This window comes from Coregonus lavaretus (genome assembly GCF_964263955.1).
Source record: "Coregonus lavaretus genome assembly, contig: HAP1_SCAFFOLD_579, whole genome shotgun sequence".
In the NCBI taxonomy this organism is placed as follows: domain Eukaryota; kingdom Metazoa; phylum Chordata; class Actinopteri; order Salmoniformes; family Salmonidae; genus Coregonus; species Coregonus lavaretus.
In genome coordinates this window covers 196,766-217,748 of record NW_028161445.1, presented here as the reverse complement: position 1 = coordinate 217,748, position 20,983 = coordinate 196,766, and the positions used below count along the sequence as shown (strand labels likewise).

General features: G+C 41.1%; 1 long non-coding RNA gene and 1 gene segment (V, D, J or C); both read left to right on the top strand.

Moving 5' to 3' along the window:
- The first annotated feature begins 13,447 nt into the window (after window positions 1-13,447).
- On the top strand, window positions 13,448-15,149 carry LOC311120675. The gene is made up of 2 exons (XR_014612180.1): window positions 13,448-13,493; window positions 14,559-15,149. It is a non-coding gene; the product is annotated as an uncharacterized lncRNA (long non-coding RNA).
- Window positions 15,150-18,540: 3,391 nt separating this feature from the next.
- LOC311120672 (Ig lambda-3 chain C region-like) lies at window positions 18,541-20,714 on the top strand. The segment is given in 3 exons: window positions 18,541-18,565; window positions 19,747-19,830; window positions 20,369-20,714.
- Window positions 20,715-20,983: the final 269 nt, after the last annotated feature.

Here is a 20,983-nt window from a genome sequence, read left to right as displayed (position 1 = left end):
GGTGAACTATGCTCCTGTCATGATGTAACCAGAGTAACGTTGTCCTGGTGTGGGACTGTCTAACGCTGTGTGTTTCATGTCAGAGTCTGTTGCTCCCTCAACACCTGTAGTAGATCCCAGCTGCAGCAGTACAGTCTGACTGATGGAGGTTTTGTATGACTCTAAATCACTGCGTGAAACACTCTCTGCCTCCATAATCACCCATACCATAGTAATCTCCTGCATCTTCAGCTTGGACACCAGTGATTGTAAGAGTGTACTCAGTACCTGATCTACTGCCACTGAATCTAGATGGTGTTCCAGACTGAAGTCTATTTACTTTATAGATGAGAAGTTTAGGAGCCTGTCCAGGTTTCAGCAGGTACCAGCTCATGTCATCATCAATACCAGTTGAACTTGCAACAGCACTGATAATATAATTATATAATTAGTCATTTAGCAGACGCTCTTATCCAGAGCAACTTACAGGAGCAATTAGGTTAAGTGCCTTGCTCAAGGGCACATTGACAGATTTTTCACCTAGTCGGTTCGGGGATTAGAACCAGCGACCTTTCGGTTACTGGCACAACGCTCTTAACCACTAAGATAGACGCTCTCTCCCAGACGAACAGACGTTGATTAATTATCTTGATTCAGGATACGTTGTGCAGATAACTCTGAAATGGAAACAGTGGGAAATTAGCTTTGATTAGTCAAAATAATCAATATAAATGCATTTGAAACATGTTCATGTCCAAATATGTAGAAGCCCATTAAAACCTATTAAAACCAGTACGCTGAGCGTTTCTCACTTTGAGTCAGAAGAAACCCCGCTGTGATCAGCAGTGGAATCAGTGATATCATCTTCGTCATCATCTTCATCATCTGTGGCTCTGAGAAGACTGAACAGACTGGACCCAACGTTGATAACGCTGCAGTCTTAAAGTGTTAGGACCAGTGAGGCTCAACAGCAACGCAAACACCACTTTATTGGCAGACACACACCTGCTGTGTATAAGAAACAGAAAGGGGGAAAGAGAGATGAGACAGGGAGAAGCGAAAGAGAGATTGAGAGAGAGGGGAGAGAGAGAGAGAGAGAGAGAGAGAGAGAGAGAGAGAGAGAGAGAGAGAGAGAGAGAGAGAGAGAGAGAGAGAGAGAGAGAGAGAGAGAAAGAGAGAGAGAGAGAGAGATAGAAAGAGAGAGAGAGAGACAGATAGAGAGAGAGAGGAAAAGAGGAGAAGAGCGAGAGAGAGATAGAAGAGAGAGAGAGAGAGAGAGAGAGAGAGAAATATAAGGATAAAGAAAGAATCAGAGAGTGAGATACTTATATTACTATTATTTTGCTGTTGTGAGTCATTCCAATCTAAGGGTCAACTATAGGAGGACAAATAAATTGTGTATTAAAGGGTAGGTTCACTCCCAAATAAAAAAGTGTGTCAGACATTATATTACATCCAAAGCGCGTTATGTCAAGCTGAGCTCAAATTTCATTTGATTTCAGGATGACCCTCCCACTGGTATGCTGTTTCTCTGATGTTAATAGCCGGGATCCAAGACTAGTCCAATGGATACAGGTGACGCTTACTGGAGCCTTACTATCCACAGTAAATTAATGGCTCTGATATTTTCAGGAATGGCGCCCTCTTGTGCTAAAATGGCGTAATGCTGATGATCAGTTCAGACAGAGAATATATAGTTATTTATTTAACAGTGTCAGGGTCAGGCTGTTGGTGGAATTACAGACTGGGCCTTCAAACTGTTTATTGCATTATTAATAGGTGTGCAATGACAGAAAAGTATCAACGTCACCAGATATTAGTAGCATACTGGTTAACTGAATTTGACTGCTGGCAATAAAAAGTGAATTTCATCACTTGTTGCTTTAACTAGTGTGGCATACACATGCTGTCAGAGTTATCAAAAGTTAGATGTTCTGACTGGGAAGTTTCACTTGAACGGACATGAACCATACAGACAGATAGAGGACTCATCTTTATATTTGTACCATTACAGCATCTGTGACAGCATGGGCAGTGCCATTCAGGCTACAACCCATAGGAATTGCCACCATGTTGACTACTTTGGCTACATTAAAATGGCGGAAGCATGGTGGAAACCCTCCATGGCGCTGCCCATGCTAAAATTTTATTTTGGCCACTAGAGACCTCTATCATTCTCTATGACATGAACCTTCTTATGAAGGGATGAAGGTTCACCATTTTGGTCAGGGAGTTGGTCAACCATGGCTTGCCAGTGCTGTGATAAGATATTGTGTCAAATAATACATTTGAAGAATGTATCTGCACTGTATGTTTATTAGCTAGCTAGCCAGACAGTTTTAGAGGAAGATTGCATTAATTGTTCAAATTAACTGCCAATATGCCCACAGTCCATGTAAACAATCCAGTCAATCCACAGCCATACACCTGCTGAAATCAGTTGACGATAGGACAGACAAGTTGTAAATGCAACAAGTACTGATATTGTATCATATAATAGCACTCACAGCTTTCCAAGAAAACAACAATTTAGACATTTATTGTCTTGTTTACACATATTTTAGAGGCTACTTATACAGAACATTTGTATAAAATCCATATAAACAGTATTTATGATTATATGACAATAATTTAGGTTGACAGTAATTATGTTACACAATTTCCAACATATCACATAACTTACTTTTATTTTCCTATACATGTAAAACCAGGATTATGCCTCTACTACCATTCATTCCAATTAGACTGGTTTGGATTTCTCCATGACCACAATGGCTGCCATTTTCACCCCATTCTGGAACTTTGAGGGTTTATGACATAGCCCCTCTAGTAATGTAATAGGATCTCTATGGCCAGGTTGAAGATGGGAAGTTTAAGACAATGAAGTATTTCCATGCGGAAGCGTAAACAAATTCATGGGACTAGTTCCATTGATAACTACTAGCGCAGTTGCTAACCAGCAATGCTGGTCCCATGAATTGCAAAGAGTTATGGGATATTAGAATGCTCTTGTCTTAACCTGTATATTTTGAACCAAGCTCTATGGTCGCCCCACCCTCCTCAGATAGGATATAAACACATCATAACCCATGGCAAAAATGTTTAGAATTACAGGAAATTAGCTTTCAAAATGCCATATTCTCTCAGCCTCATTGCAAAATGTGTAGAATAGCATGATATTAGCTATAAACTGCAAATGTTCCTCTCTGCCCAATGGCAATACAGTGTCTTGCAAAAGTATTCAGACGCCTTGGATTTCTTCAAATTTTATTGTACTACAAAGTGGTTTCAAATGGATTTAATTGAAATGTTGTTGTCAACAATCTACACAAAGTGCAAGAACATTTTAATATTTTGCAAAGATTACTACAATTTAAAAACTAAAATATAGTCGTTGCATAAGTATTCAGCTGTCTGAGTTGCAAACACCTTTGGCATCGATTACAGCTGTGAGTCTTTTTTGGTAAGTCTATAAGAGCTTTCCACACCTGCATTGTGCAATATTTGCCCATTATTCTTTTCCAAATTCTTCATGTTCTGTCAAGATGTTGGGGATCATGGCTATACAGCAATTTTCAAAACTTGCTATAGATTTTCATGCAGATTTAAGTCAAAACTGTAACTTGGCCATTCAGGAACATTCATTGTCTTCTTGGTAAGCAACTCCAGTGTAGATTTGGCCATGTGTTGTAGGTTATTGTCCTATTGAAAGGTGAATTCCTCTCCCAGTCTCTGGTGTAAAGCAGACTGAAGCAGGATTTCCTCTAGGACTTTACCTGTGCTTAGCTCCATGTTGTTTCTTTTTATCCTGAAAAACTCCCCAGTATTTCCCGTTGTCAAGCATACCCATACCATGACGCAGCCACCACCATGCTTGAATATAAGCAGGCATTTACTCAGTGATATGTTTTGTGGGATTTGCCCCAAACATAAGCCTATGCACTTTGGCCAAAAAGTGTATTCCTTTGGTGTGTTCATTTTGCAGTGTTACTATAGAGCCTTGTTGCATACAAGATGCATGTTTTTGCATATTTTTGCATATTTGCATTCTTCTTTTCACTCTGTCATTTAGGTCATTATTGTGGAGTCACTACAAAGTTGTGGATCCTTCCTCAGTTCTCTCCCATCACAGCTACTGAACTCTGTAGCTGTTTTAAAATCACCAATGTCCTCATGGTAAAATCCCTGAGCAGTTTCATTCCTGTCCTGCAACTCAGTACAGAAAGACGACTGTATCTTTGATGTGTCTGGGTGGTTTAATACATAATCCACAGCATAAGTATTAACTTGACCATGCTTAAAGAGATAATTCATGTCTGATTTGTTATTGTTACCCATCTATCAATCACTGCCCTTCTTTATGAGGCTTTAGATAAGCTCCCTGGTCTTTGTAGTTGAATCTGTGTTTGAAATGCAATACTTGACTAAGGGGTCTTACAGCTGAGTGGCAGGTAACCTAGCACTTAAGAGCGTTGGGCCAGTAACTGAAAGGTTACTGGTTTGAATCCCAGGGCCGACTAGGTGAAAAATCTGTTGATGTGCCCTTGTGCAAGGCACATAACCCTAATTGCTCATGTAAGGCGCTCTGGATAAGAGCGTCTGCTAAATGACTAATATGTATGTATGGGGACAGAGGAAGAGTTAATCATTAAAAATCTTGTCAACCCCTGTTATTTCACACAGAGTGAGTCCACTTAACTTATTATGTGATTTGTTGAGCCACATTTTACCCCTGAACTAATTTAGGCTTGACTAAACAAAGGGGTTGAATACTTACGCATCAATTATATTTTAGTTTGATTTAAAAAATCTTAATTCCACTTTGTAACACAATGAAATGTGAAGAAATCAAGGGGTCTGAATACCTTTGCATGGCACTGTATGTGTAGAGTTGCAGGAAATTTGCTTTAAAACAGCAACATTTTCTTTCATCCTCATGGCAAAATGTGTAGAATAGCATGAGATAAGAAATAAAACTGCACATTTTTCTCTGTGCCCCATGGCAAAATATGTAGAATTGTAGGAAGGTAGCTCCATCCCCCTTGACGAGGGCCTGCCAAACTGCGGTACGTCACTGTCTCTGACCTTTTGACCTTTGAGCTCAAGCAGTCTGGCTGACTTCCGGTGCCCAACCCTTTCCACACCACACCACAATACTAGTGAACTGACTGACATCTGACCTCTGACTTTGATCTTTGACCTCTACCAGTCTGATGTCCACTGGCCAACCTCCTCTGGTCTAGTTCTGGTGTGGTGTTAAGGATGGGGGAACATCTGGGGAGTGTACTGCTCTATTCTGGGAGAGGGGCCATGCACATTTATTTTTCTGTTTCACAGGGCTCTATCTCTGTCGCATGCACACACACGCACACAAACAACACACACACACACACACACACACACAAACACACACACACTGTACTGCTTCCCTGAAGCTACACACATTATTTTATGTTGACATGATATGGATTATTCATCCTCAATAGGACTATTTCACCTGTATCTTTCTGATAAGGAGGATATTTGTAGCCATGGGAGGTAGGGAGGGTTATGGAACTAGTTTGTAACCATTATTTCTGTGAGTTAGTAAAGTGGTTATACTTGCTGATGTCATATAACAAGACCCTTAGTTCTGTGTTCAGTGGACCAGTGATGTGTGTCATTTCATGCAGGAGGTTTTTGTACGGCTCTAAATCACTGTGTGAACACACGACCACTGTGGTAACTCTGACAGTAGTAAACTGCTGCATCTTCAGCCTGGACTCCACTGATGGTCAGAGTGAAGTCACTCTCAGACCCACTGCCACTGAATCTAGCAGGAATCCCATCTAGCAGTTTCTTTGCATATTTTATCAGGAGTTTGGGAGCTTCTCCAGGTCTCTGTTGATACCAGAACGCACCCTCATCTCCATCATCCCATTTGTACACTTTAGGGTTGGTTGTACAGGTCAGAGTGACGGGGTCTCCTGGAGAAAATGTCACTACAGGAGGCTGAGTCACAGTCACCTGACCTCTGGATCCTGAAGAGGAAAAATATAAATTGATCAATGAATAAGAAATAATTTATATTTCATTTAAATTTCAATGATTATACAAGGTACTCAACAATATGTCCTTTTTCCATTGTAAGTGTTAGAAAACAACAGACCTTTGAGGCAGCAGCAGACCAGTGTCCAGATGAAGATGGTGATCAGAGTCATGGTTGCCGTGGTTTCTGTTGTGTTGAAGGAGCGCTCTCAGTCCTGCAGTCTGAAACTCACAGGGCTATAAACACTCCCAGAGCACTGAAGCATGAGCTGCCAATGCAAAGCACCTTCTCTATGGAAATACCCTACCTCAGGACAGATGATGAAACTGTTAATACAATGACATAAACACATTAATCTTAAACGTGGAATACAATAGCTTAATACATCTGTGGAAGGCCTGTAATTGACCATAGTATTTAGTTAAATGTAAGTGTATTCATTCAATACTAGTGTATTGCTATTCTATACGGCTGCCTTCTTGTACTTAGTGAGTTTGTCAGAGATAATTATTTGAAATCTCCAACATTTATATTTTATAGTAATATTTTATAGTAAGCTAAAATAAATCATCTAAAAATATCAAAACATTTATTTGAAAGGTTATGACCTACATATGCTGTTTTTGACTGACTATCAGTGGTAGGGTTGAATGTGTGTTGTGTAGAGAGTTACTGGTGTGTGTAAAGTGCAGGAGGTTTTTGTACGGCCGTTCAATGAGTCTGTATCACTGTGGTACACTTTTGGTGGCGGCACCAAACTCATCATTGACTGTAAGTACAAGAGGTCAATTCCTTTTTATAATACATTCGTTTTAAACATTTAAAAAGTCACAAAAAGTCATTATTTAGAAATAGTTGTATTTGTTGATGTTTAATTGATTTAATTCCAATTATGTACAATGTTTCCATATTATCTAATGATCCTTCAAGGATAAAAATGTCATATACCAAACATCTGTGAACAGAAAAGGATAGTTTTAGTGTTTGATGTCTTTAAGTACACTAAACCAGTTAAGATGCATTATTCAACTTTTTATATTGTAAGCGTGTAAGTTCGATATCTGTATTGTAATTTAACACATCACTGACTGTAGTGTGTGGTCTTGCTTCATAGATATTATTGGAGGGAAGTGAAAGTCTGTAGAAGATATATACATAACCTGCCATTTTCACAGACCCTGTCCTATTTTAAAAAGTATCAGATTTGTTTCTTCATGTTAAAGTTGTTGAAAGTTCTTCAAGGTTCTTGTCCAGTTTACCCCTTACATGTCATCTCTCCTGTCCCCCCTCCCCTTCTCTCTTGTAGTGGGTGTGGTACGTCCCTCCCTGACCGTCCTACTCCCCTCCAGTGAGGAGCAGGACAAGGGGAATGTTGCCCTAGTGTGCCTGGCCAACAGAGGCTTCCCGGGGGGCTGGAAGCTGGGTTGGAGGCTGGGGGCCGGGGGAGCCTTGCAGGGCAGCCAGAGCCTGGAGGTCCTGGAGAAGGACGGTCACTACAGCTGGAGCAGCAGCCTCACCCTCCCCACTGACCAGTGGAAGAATGCTGGCTCAGTCACCTGTGAGGCCACCCTAAAGGACCAGACCCCTGTCATTCACACACTGGAGCCACGCCACTGCTCCCAGTAGACCCCTTGTACACAGAGAACACCTATCTGTCTGTCATTCCATCATTCTAAATATCTATCTATAGCTTCAGCTTTGGTCATCAATTTGTGTTTCTGCATCTTTACATCTGTACGTGTGGTTGTATTGCTTTTAGATTGGAAATGTTAACAAAATAAAGTACTTTGTATTAATGTCAAAGAAGGTGTCCCTGATTTTTATTATGAATATAATTGTGAATATCTGTGGACTTGTGGTTGTTAAACAAAGAGTAAACTGCTCTGTAACAAAATGAACATTAGCAGGTTGATAGGGGGTGAGGGAGGGTGGGTAGTGGGTAGACCCCTTGGGACAGTGAATATCTGGGGACAGGAGCAGAACCACATCATCTGACCATTATAGACATGGAAGGGGGTTATGGGATATAGCTGTTGGTTTTGATCATGACTAAACTATTTGGTGTATTTCAGTTGTACCCAGATGTTCTGTATGGTGGTAAAGTAGTGGTTATTTATGCTTGGTGATGTCATATAACCAGGACTTGAGGTGTGTATTCAGTGAACCAGTGTTTCATGTCATAGTCTGTTGCTCCTCAACACCTGCAGTAGATCCCAGCTGCAGCAGTACAGTCTCTGTGCAGTCTGACTGAGGGAGGTTTTTGTACGACTCTAAATCACTGTGTGAAATGCACTGGGCTGCCATATACACCCATACCATAGTAATCTCCTGCATCTTCAGCTTGGACACCAGTGATTGTAAGAGTGTACTCAGTACCTGATCTACTGCCACTGAATCTAGATGGTGTTCCAGACTGAAGTCTATTTACTTTATAGATGAGGAGTTTAGGAGCCTGTCCAGGTTTCAGCAGGTACCAGCTCATGTCATCATCAACACCAGTTGAACTTGCAACAGCTTTGATAGACACATTCTCTCCCAGACGAACTGACTTTGATTCATCAGCTTGATTCAGGACACGTTGTGCAGAGGACTCTGAAATTGAAAAGGGGAAATTAGTTTTGAGTAGTCTTAAAAATCCACATAAAAGGCATTGGAAACTTTTTCCATGTACAAACATGTACAAGCCCATTAAAACCTGTTAAAACCAGCAGACCACAGGGAGAGATGCTGAGAGTTTCTCACCCTGAGTCAGGAACCCCAGCGTGATCAGCAGTGGAATCAGTGATATCGACTTCATCATCTTCATCATCATCTGTGGCTCTGAGAAGACTGAACAGACTGAACCCAACGATGATAACACTGCAGTCTTAAAGTGTCAAGACAGATCTCAGTCCTGCAGTCTGAAACTCCCAGGGCTATAAACACTCCCAGAGCACTGAAGCATGAGCTGCCAATGCAAAGCACCTTCTCTATGGAAATACCCTACCTCAGGACAGATGATGAAACTGTTAATGCAATGACATAAACACATTAATCTTAAACGTGGAATACAATAGCTTAATACATCTGTGGAAGGCCTGTAATTGACCATAGTATTTAGTTACATGTAAGTGTTTTCATTCAATACTAGTGTATTGCTATCCAAATAAAATAAAATAAAATAAAATAAAATTGGTCACATGCGCCGAATACAAAGTGAAATGCTTACTTACAAGCATTAACCAACAATGCAGTTATAAGAAAATAGAGTTAAGAAAATATTTACTAAATTAACTAAAGTAAATAAAATATAAAGTAACACAACAAAATAACAATAGCGAGGCTATATACAGGGGGTACCGGTACCGAGTCAATGTACGGGGGTACAGGTTAGTCGAAGTAATTTGTACATGTAGGTAGGGGTAAAGTGACTATGCATAGATAATAAACAGGAAGTAGCTGCAGTGTAAAAACAAGGGGGGCCAGGTGGCCATTTTATTAATTGTTCAGCAGTCTAGCAGTCTTATGGCTTGGGGGTAGAAGCTGTTAAGGAGCCTTTTGGACATAGACTTGGCGCTCCGGTACCGCTTGCTGTGCGATAGCAGAGAGAACAGTCTATGACTTGGGTGACTGGAGTCTTTGACAATTCTATACTAAACTAAAATATAAACACAGCACGCAACAATTTCAACGATTTTACTGAGTTACAATTCATATAAGGAAATCAGTCAATTTAAATAAATTAAATTAGGCCCAATCTACGCTTTTCACATGGCTGGGAATTGGTGCAGCATGGGTGGGCCTTGTGCTAAAATGGCATCATGCTGAAGTTCAGTTCAGACCATAACAAATTATTGAGGCCTCAGATGGATATAACCGTTTTAGCATGGCCAGCGCCATTGAGTGATTCCACCATTTTGAAGTAGTCAACTGGGTGGGATTTCCTATCGATTAAATAAGGATCACATAAATCCATCCTGGTCATCAGGAGGGATCAGCCAATGAATTATACTAATGAGGAAAGATGTCATTACTGCAGGTGGCAGTAAATCGCCAGCCTTGGCTTTATACCTGTTCAAACAACACATTCTAGGTGGCAGTATGTACCCTTTTAGTTTGTATACCAGTAGAAGTATTAGAGGAAGAAAATGGACGACTTCACAATGGAGATGCCTCAATGGTACCTTCTGTGCTCTCACAGACGCCATAATGGGACAGATACAATAATGATGTTGTCTATCTAAGTCTATGGTTCAGACAGAAAATAAAGAGTTATTAGTCAAACAGTTTCAGGGTCAGCTGTTGATTGGATTACAGACTGGGCCTGCAAGCTCTTTTATTGCTTTTGACATTCATATCTAGACAGGTGTGCAATGACAGAACAGTATCAAAGTCAACAGATATTAGTAGCATAATGGTTAACTGAATTTTACTGCTGGCAATAAAAAGTGAATGTCATCATCTGTTGCTTCAACTAAGTGGCAACAAAATAGTTTTCTGATTGGTTGTATCTTAATCAAACTCCTCCCACTCGCTCTTTCGCTTCTCTTTGCCTGGAACCATATGCCCAGCAGCTTGTAGGCGCACGTGGATAATGCAACAAGCTTTACCAAACAAAATATTTGTATGTTTTATCGCTTGTTTACTTGACGATAACATTTTGTTTTGATTTGTGTTGGTGTAGGCTACACAGCCGGAAATTAACAAGTTCAACACGGCGCCACTACAACATTGTTTGCCCAACTTCATAACCGCTATGAGGCTTTTCTGAATGAAAATAACGTTGTGACAGATCTCATAGTTACGATGGATGAGAAAGCTGGGATACAGAGAACATACACCACTTCAGACTCCAGTGATGTAAGGAATGGTTATGTTCTGTAATGTCATAAACGTACTGGCATAGAAGCAAGGTGCAACCTTTCATATCTGACCTATGACCTTGTTAGGTCAGACATATCACCTGGAGGTTACTGTTATCCTCTGACTGATGTCCAGTCTAGTTTACTCAGGATTAGGTCTGGGAGATGCTGCAGTGCGGTACAGGACAGGTCCTGGTGGAGGCATTAGGAGGTTGTGTGTTTGTCTGAGCGTGTGACTTTGGAACTGTTGACCTCTGACACTTGCTGACCTGTCAGTGACCCTGGAGGTATTCTAGACTGGGATGACGGACTTCCACCTGGCTCAGTGCTGATTCCTGATGAATTCATGATGAATCTGTCTGTGTTGATTCCTGATGAATTCTTAATGAATCTGGCTCAGTGCTGATTCCTGATGAATTCATGATGAATCTGTCTCAGGGCTGATTCCTGATGAATTCATGATGAATCTGGCTCAGTGCTGATTCCTGATGAATTCCTGATGAATCTTCAGATGAACATCACTAGTTATCTAATACTTCCTCATGCCATTCTAGTGGGCACCAGGGATGTAAATCCCTTCATCTAGTCTCTTTGTCAAGACAACCAAAAGCTGACTACAATAAAGTGACAGGCAGTCTGGTGGCATGTTGGGGTTGGACTGACTCTCTTCCCTGGGGAACTGACCTCTGACCTTTTTATCTTTGACCTCTACCAGTCTGGCTGACGTCCGGTGGCCAACCTCTTCCTGTCGACACCACACAAGATTAGTGCAGTGACCTATAAAATGACCTGTAACTGAAGTCTGACTTATGACGTTGAACTTTTACCCTCTGCCAGTCTGTCGGATGTCCACTGGCCAACCTCCTCTGGTCTAGTTCTGGTGTGGTGTTAAGGATGGGGGAACATCTGGGGAGTGTACTGCTCTATTCTGGGAGAGGGGCCATGCAAATATAAGTTTCTGTTTCACAGGGCTCTCTCTCTGTCACACACATGTACTTACACACACTATACTGCTCCACAGAAGTGTTGGCCAGCTGTGTGTCTGGTTGATCTACCAAGCATTGAGGCACACCAACTTTTACGCTTCACACATGATTTTATGTGGACATGATATGGATTATTCATCCCTCAATGAGACTATTTCACCTGTATCTTTCTGATAAGGAGGATATTTGTAGCCATGGGAGGTAGGGAGGGTTATGAAACTAGTTTGTAACCATTATTTCTGTGAGTTAGTAAAGTGGTTATACTTGCTGATGTCATATAACAAGACCCTTAGTTCTGTGTTCAGTGGACCAGTGATGTGTGTCATTTCATGCAGGAGGTTTTTGTACGGCTCTAAATCACTGTGTGAACAAACGTTTACTATTGAGAAAGTGGTAACTCTGACAGTAGTAAACTGCTGCATCTTCAGCCTGGGCTCCACTGATGGTCAGAGTGAAGTCACTCTCAGACCCACTGCCACTGAATCTAGCAGGAATCCCATCTAGCAGTTTCTTTGCATATTTTATCAGGAGTTTGGGAGCTTCTCCAGGTCTCTGTTGATACCAGAACGCACCCTCATTTCCATTATCCCATTTTCGCACTTTAGGGTTGGTTTTACAGGTCAGAGTGACGGGGTCTCCTGGAGAAAATGTCACTACAGGAGGCTGAGTCACAGTCACCTGACCTCTGGATCCTGAAGAGAAAAAATATATAATGATCAACGAGTATAAATAAGAAATCATTTATATTTCATCATATTTAATGCAGGGACATTTAGTAATTGAGAGCCATTTCAATGATTATACAAGGTACTCAACAATATGTCATTTTTCCATTGTAAGAGTTAGAAAACAACAGACCTTTGAGGCAGCAGCAGACCAGTGTCCAGATGAAGATGGTGATCAGAGTCATGGTTGTCGTGGTTTCTGTTGTGTTGAAGGAGCGCTCTCAGTCCTGCAGTCTGAAACTCCCAGGGCTTTAAACACTCCCAGAGCACTGAAGCATGAGCTGCCAATGCAAAGCACCTTCTCTATGGAAATACCCTGCCTCAGGACAGATGATGAATCTGCAAATAATAATCATGTGAATTGCTTTATATTTCTGATGTTGACAGTAAAATGGCATAATTGTCAATATTGATATTTGCCGCAAATGACAATGTCTCACTCTGCCCATATGCAATATGATAACATATGACATCATTGGATAAAAAAACATTTTGCAGTGAATTTGGGTGAAGAGACATTGAAGAGGCTCAAATCAGTGACTTCATTAATCAGAGTATGCTATAGGTACATAAAGTGCTTAATTATTGTGGTTGTCCCACCTAGCTATCTTAAGATTAATGCATTAAAATTCTCTGGATAAGAGTGTCTGCTAAATGACTCAAATGTAATGTAAATGTAAATGATAAAACATGCTAATTACTTGCTATAATATTTCCTATGTTAAGAGATTCAAATACTGATACTGTAATTGTGTGTAAAGATGTGTAAGGCTTTATGAGTATAGCAAAGTTCTACAAAGCTGTGTGGAGCTATATGAGTGGTTCTGTTCAGGGTGTGCTCACTCTTGTGTGAAGGAGGTTTTTGTAAGGCGTCTTAACTAGACTGTCTCACCGTGGAACACGTTCGGTGGAGGGACCAAACTGCTGCTGAAAAGTAAGTGTTTTTTAATTAACTACTTCTTACAAAACACTACAGAATATAGAAATACTCAACACCAGACTATTAGTATTTATTTTACAATGGAGGGTTTGAATGCATAATACTATCTACAGCCAGTGGGAGACTTTCAGTTATGCAGTCACACAACATGTCTTTGAAAAAGTTATACAAAAGAAACAGATGTTTTATTGGAAGAGCTAAAATTAGGTTAAGTTCCCTGCTATGACAAGTGAATTACACAGAGAATCTTATGAATATAACAGAAAAAGATCTGGTCCCTAGCAAACCTTGTTTTCTTGTCTGATATTATAGTAAAGTAGACCGACTTTAAAAGAGCAATCTGCGATTCCAAAATCCATTTTGTGACTTTTAAATTAATGATATATACCCATTTATTCTTGAAGAATATAACTATTTTTGTACATGCCTCATGAGCTTAGTTCAACTGCCATACTCTTATCAGAACCCAAAATAGAATCATGCTTTACTCAATTGTTTGTGAACAATGTAATTTTAAACAAACACTATATAGCCTCAAATCATGGTTGAAGTGATATTTTTTATCTTATGGATGGTCAGTCCTTGCATCCATAGCTCTGTCTATGGATTTGAGAGAGGTTACATTTCTCAAGCTCCATCCCTCAGCTGTTTACCAAAAACACCGGTGGGGTTGGCTTCTTTGTTGTTGTTTGAACAGCAGATTGCCCCTTTAAATGGCACAAACGCGTTAGTGAAGTATGGAACACGGAAGGTGCACCACAACGCACAGCAGAGTATTAAGTTACTTCATATCTGCATTTAGCAGTGATATTGGGCGATAAGATTGCTTAATGAATGGGGTCCATGTACCTTTTACAGCAAAGATATTTCATAGGCTGAGCAAATGCATGACAAAAAAAAAAAGAGCAACGGTGATGTACTTTATTGTGCATTTATGTAATTGTTGTTGAGTTGGTTGGTGTTGTGTTCTCTGTGAACCTTAATAAGTTATGTATTTTATAGAGCACTCTATTTCTCTCTCCTATGGAATGTAACATTAAAACGTTCTCTCCTTTCCAGCTGGTCCTACTGTCAGTCCCACAGTGTCTCTGCTCCCCCCCTCCTCTGAGCAGCTCTCTGGGGGCTCTGCCACACTGGCCTGCCTGCTGACTGGCTACTCCCCTCAGGGGGCGCTGGTGAGCTGGGAGGTGGACGGGCTGGAGGTGAGCCAGGGGGTCGTGACCAGTCCAGAAGAAGAGAAGGAAGGCCTTTACAGACGCAGCAGCACCTTGACCCTGAGCAAGGCAGGCTGGGAGCAGGGAGAGCTCTACACCTGCAGGGTCTCCCACTTCCAACACACCCAGGCCTCCCCCCTTCGCAGGAGCCAGTGTCTGGGCTAGGGTCTACCGGAGGCCCACAACAGGAGCTCTGTCTGGGGAAGCAGGAGTAGACGAGGCTCTGGTCTGGGCTGGGGCCTGGTTGGAGCAGTAGTAGTGTGTTGGAGTGTTAGAGTAGTGTCCTGAGTAAACTCTAGTATGCTGGGGAGACCACAGTCTGGGTAGTAATGTGTATTGTATAGAGTAGAGGAGACTTCTATGTGTTCTCTACTCAGACTGTTACTGTGATGTTGCTATCTGCCTCAGTTCTAATAAAGCTTGATTTGGAAAATAACATGATGGATTAGTTGACTCATTTATTTACTGTGACAACGAATGGAAATGTAGCTACAGCTAGGTTGTAGTTTTTGTCATAACTATATTTCTCCTCCAAGTGTGAGTAAGATATGTCATCTGTCCTATAGTGACTGTTTGTTTGTTGTAGGTGTTCTGCTGTTTCATGCTCAGTCTCCCTCTCTCCTCTCTCTCTCTCTCTCTCTCTCTCTCTCTCTCTCTCTCTCTCTCTCTCTCTCTCTCTCTCTCTCTCTCTCTCTCTCTCTCTCTCTCTCTCTCTCTCTCTCTCTCTCTCTCTCTCTCTCTCGCTCTCTCTCTTTCTCTGACCCCCTGGGGACAGAGCTGCTATATTCTGGGAGACGCAAAACCATCCCACCATGACCATGCAAATCAGGGCTGCATTCAGTGAGGTGAAACGTTTCGAACGTTAAAGATAGAAATACAATGAATAGAGCTAACACTCCATGTTCTATTTGACAGATAATGATGTCTGTTCTACACAATTAATTTATATCTGAACATTCCAGAGGTGAAGGTCAATGGTGTGGTAGTAAAGTGGTGGTTTCTATATGGAGGTGAAGTAATGGTTATGGTTGTGTAGAGGAGGTGGTTTGGTGAACTATGGTCCTGTCATGATGTAACCAGAGTAACGTTGTCCTGGTGTGGGACTGTCTAACGCTGTGTGTTTCATGTCAGAGTCTGTTGCTCCTCAACACCTGCAGTAGGTCCCAGCTGCAGCAGTACAGTCTCTGTTCAGTCTGACTGAGGGAGGTTTTTGTACGACTCTAAATCACTGTGTGAAAACCTCTGGGCTGCCATAGTAACCCATACCATAGTAATCTCCTGCATCTTCAGCTTGGACACCAGTGATTGTAAGAGTGTACTCAGTACCTGATCTACTGCCACTGAATCTAGATGGTGATCCAGACTGAAGTGTATTTACTCTATAGATGAGGAGTTTAGGAGCCTGTCCAGATTTCAGCAGGTACCAGCTCATGTCACTACCAATACCTGAACCTCCTGTTGCTCTGATAGATACAGTCTTTCCCAGAATAACAGATTTCGATTTATCAGCTTGATTCAGGAAATTATTTGCAGATGACTCTGAAATGGAAACAGCATTGATTAGTCATAATAATCAAAATAGAAGCATTGTAAACACCACACACGCACAAACAGTAGCATAGAGGTTTCTCAAACTATCTTAACGTTCTCAAAGCTTCTCTGTCTCTTTACAGATCCTGTCTGAAACGACAGCTTGGGGTGGTCAGAGAGGAGACCCATTCAAACCTATTAACTAGCAGACCACAGTGAGAGATGCTGTGAGTTTCTCACCCTGAGTCAGGAGCCCCAATGTGACCAGCATTGGAATCAGCTGTATTTTTATCTTCATATTGTTCATCATCATCTGTGGCTCTGAGAAGACAACAGACTGAACCCAACGATGATAACACTGCAGTAATAAAGTGTGAAGACAGATCTCAGTCCTGCAGTCTGAAACTCCCAGGGCTATAAACACTCCCAGAGCACTGAAGCATGAGCTGCCAATGCAAAGCACCTTCTCTATGGAAATACCCAACCTCAGGACAGATGATGAACCTGTTAATGCAATGACATAAACACATTAATCTTATACGTGGAATACAATAGCTTAATACATCTGTGGAAGGCCTGGAATTGACCATAGTATTTAGTTACATGTAAGTGTATTCATTCAATACTAGTGTATTGCTATTCTATACGGCTGCCTTCTTGTACATAGTGAGTTTGTCAGAGATAATTATTTGAAATCTCCAACATTTATATTTTATAGTCATATTTTATAGCAAGCTAAAATAATTCATCTAAAAATATCAAAACATTTATTTGAAAGGTTATGACCTACATATGCTGTTTTTGTCTGACAATCAGTGGTAGGGTTGAATGTGTGTTGTGTAGAGAGTTACTGGTGTGTATAAAGTGCAGGAGGTTTTTGTACGGCCGTTCAATGAGTCTGTATCACTGTGGTACACTTTTGGTGGCGGCACCAAACTCATCGTTGACTGTAAGTACCTTGAGATTTATCATTTTTATAATAAATTCGTTTTAAACATTTAAAAAGTCACAAAAAGTCATTCTTGAGAAATAGTTGTATTTGTTGATGTTTAATTGATTTAATTCCTATTATTGTTTCCATATTATCTAATGATCCTTCAAGGATAAAAATGTCATATACCAAACATCTGTGAACAGAAAAGGATAGTTTTAGTGTTTGATGTCTTTAAGTACACTAAACCAGTTAAGATGCATTATTCAACTTTTTATATTGTAAGCATCTAAGTTTAATATCTGTACTGTAATTTAACACATCACTGATTGTAGTGTGTGGTCTTGCTTCATAGATGTTATTGGAGGGAAGTGAAAGTCTGTAGAATATATATACATAACCTGCCATTTTCACAGACCCTGTCCTATTTTAAAAAGTATCAGATTTGTTTCTTCATGTTAAAGTTGTTGAAAGTTCTTCAAGGTTCTTGTCCAGTTTACCCCTTACATGTCATCTCTCCTGTCCCCCCTCCCCTTCTCTCTTGTAGTGGGTGTGGTACGTCCCTCCCTGACCGTCCTACTCCCCTCCAGTGAGGAGCAGGACCAGGGGAATGTTGCCCTAGTGTGCCTGGCCAACAGGGGCTTCCCGGGGGGCTGGAAGCTGGGTTGGAGGCTGGGGGCCGGGGGAGCCTTGCAGGGCAGCCAGAGTCTGGAGGTCCTGGAGAAGGACGGTCACTACAGCTGGAGCAGCAGCCTCACCCTCCCCACTGACCAGTGGAAGAATGCTGGCTCAGTCACCTGTGAGGCCACCCTAAAGGACCAGACCCCCGTCACTCACACACTGGAGCCACGCCACTGCTCCCAGTAGACCCCCTGTACACAGAGAACACCTATCTGTCTGTCATTCCATCATTCTAAATATCTATCTATAGCTTCAGCTTTGGTCATCAATTTGTGTTTCTGCATCTTTAAATCTGTACGTGTGGTTGTATTGCTTTTAGATTGGAAATGTTAACAAAATAAAGTACTTTGTATTAATGTCAAAGAAGGTGTCCCTGATTTTTATTATGAATATAATTGTGAATATCTGTGGACTTGTGGTTGTTAAACAAAGACTAAACTGCTCTGTAACAAAATGAACATTAGCAGGTTGATAGGGGGTGAGGGAGGGTGGGTAGTGGGTAGACCCCTTGGGACAGTGAATATCTGGGGACAGGAGCAGAACCACATCATCTGACCATTATAGACATGGAAGGGGGTTATGGGATATAGCTGTTGGTTTTGATCATGACTAAACTATTTGGTGTATTTCAGTTGTAACCAGATGTTCTGTATGGTGGTAATGTAGTGGTTATTTATGCTTGGTGATGTCGTATAACCAGGACTTGAGTTGTGAGTTCAGTGAACCAGTGTTTCATGTCTGAGTCTGTTGCTCCTCAACACCTGCAGTAGATCCCAGCTGCAGCAGTACAGTCTCTGTTCAGTCTGACTGATGGAGGTTTTTGTACGACTCTAAATCACTGCGTGAAAACCTCTGGGCTGCCATAGTAACCCATACCATAGTAATCTCCTGCATCTTCAGCTTGGACACCAGTGATTGTAAGAGTGTACTCAGTACCTGATCTACTGCCACTGAATCTAGATGGTGTTCCAGACTGAAGTCTATTTACTTTATAGATGAGGAGTTTAGGAGCCTGTCCAGGTTTCAGCAGGTACCAGCTCATGTCATCACCAATACCTGTTGAACCTGCAACAGCTTTGATAGACACATTCTCTCCCAGACAAACTGACTTCGATTCATCAGCTTGATTCAGGACACGTTGTGCAGAGGACTCTGAAATTGAAACGGGGAAATTAGCTTTGAGTAGTCTTAAAAATCCACATAAAAGGAATTTGAAACTTTTTCCATGTACAAGCCCATTAAAACCTGTTAAAACCAGTAGACCACAGGGAGAGATGCTGAGAGTTTCTCACCCTGAATCAGGAACCCCACTGTGATCAGCAGTGGAATCAGTGATATCGACTTCATCATCTTCATCATCATCTGTGGCTCTGAGAAGTCTGAACAGACTGAACTCAACGATAATAACACTGCAGTCTTAAAGTGTCAAGACAGATCTCAGTTCTGCAGTCTGAAACTCACAGGGCTATAAACACTCTCAGAGCACTGAAGCATGAGCTGACAATGCAAAGCACCTTCTCTATGGAAATACCCTCCCTCAGGACAGATGATGAAACTGTTAATGCAACACAACAATAATCTTGAACATGGAAGGAAAGAGCTTACCTAAATCTGTGGAAGGACTTGACCATAGTTTTTAAATACATATAATTAAATACTAGGGTTTTGCTGTTCTATATGGCTGCCTTATTGTACTTAGTGAGTTTGTCAGAGATATTTGACATCTCCAACATTTATATTTTAAAGTCATGGGGGAAATCAGCTAAAATGTATAATCTGAAAAATCAAACAAATTAATTTGAATGTTATGACCTGTATATGGTGTTTTTGACTGACTATCAGTGGTAGGGTTGAATGTGTGTTGTGTAGAGAGTTACTGGTGTGTATAAAGTGCAGGAGGTTTTTGTACGGCCGTTCAATGAGTCTGTATCACTGTGGAGGACTTTCGGTGGCGGTACCAAACTCATCATTGACTGTAAGTACAAGAGGTTCATTCCTTTTTATAATACATTCAATATAACATTTATAAAATCACAAAAAGTCAAAATTGTTAAATAGTTGTCGTTTTGAATGTTTAATTTATTTTATACCTATTAGTTGCAATGTTTCTATATACTGTAATGATCATTCAAGGACAGAAACTTCATATACCAAATATCCACCATTAGAAAATAATAGTTTGATGTGTTCGATGTCTTTAAATACACAAAAACAGTTCAGCAGCATTATAAAAATGTTTTCATTGTAAGCACGTAAGTTTTGTTTATGTACTGTACTTTAACGCATCACTGAACTTAGTGTGTGCTCATGCTTCATAGATGTTATTGGAGGGAAGTAAAAGAGTGTGTAGTATATATTTATAGATAACCTGTCATTTTCACTAACTATTTTATATAATACAAATATCAGATTTGTTTCTTCATGTTAAAGTTGTTGAAAGTTCTTCAAGGTTCTTGTCCAGTTTACCCCTTACATGTCATCTCTCCTGTCCCCCCTCCCCTTCTCTCTCCTAGTGGGTGTGGTACGTCCCTCCCTGACCGTCCTACTCCCCTCCAGTGAGGAGCAGGACAAGGGGAATGTTGCCCTAGTGTGCCTGGCCAACAGGGGCTTCCCAGGGGGCTGGAAGCTGGGTTGGAGGCTGGGGGCCGGGGGAGCCTTGCAGGGCAGCCAGAGTCTGGAGGTCCTGGAGAAGGACGGTCACTACAGCTGGAGCAGCAGCCTCACCCTCCCCACTGACCAGTGGAGGAATGCTGGCTCAGTCACCTGTGAGGCCACCCTAAAGGACCAGACCCCTGTCACTCACACACTGGAGCCACGCCACTGCTCCCAGTAGACCCCCTGTACACAGAGAACACCTATATGTCTGTCATTCCATCATTCTAAATATCTATCTATAGCTTCAGCTTTGGTCATTAATTTGTGTTTCTGCATCTTTACATCTATACGTGTGGTTGTATTGCTTTTAGATTGGAAATGTTAACAAAATAAAGTACTTTGTATTAATGTCAAAGAAGGTGTCCCTGATTTTTATTATGAATATAATTGTGAATATCTGTGGACTTGTGGTTGTTAAACAAAGAGTAAACTGCTCTGTAACAAAGTGAACATTAGCAGGTTGATAGGGGGTG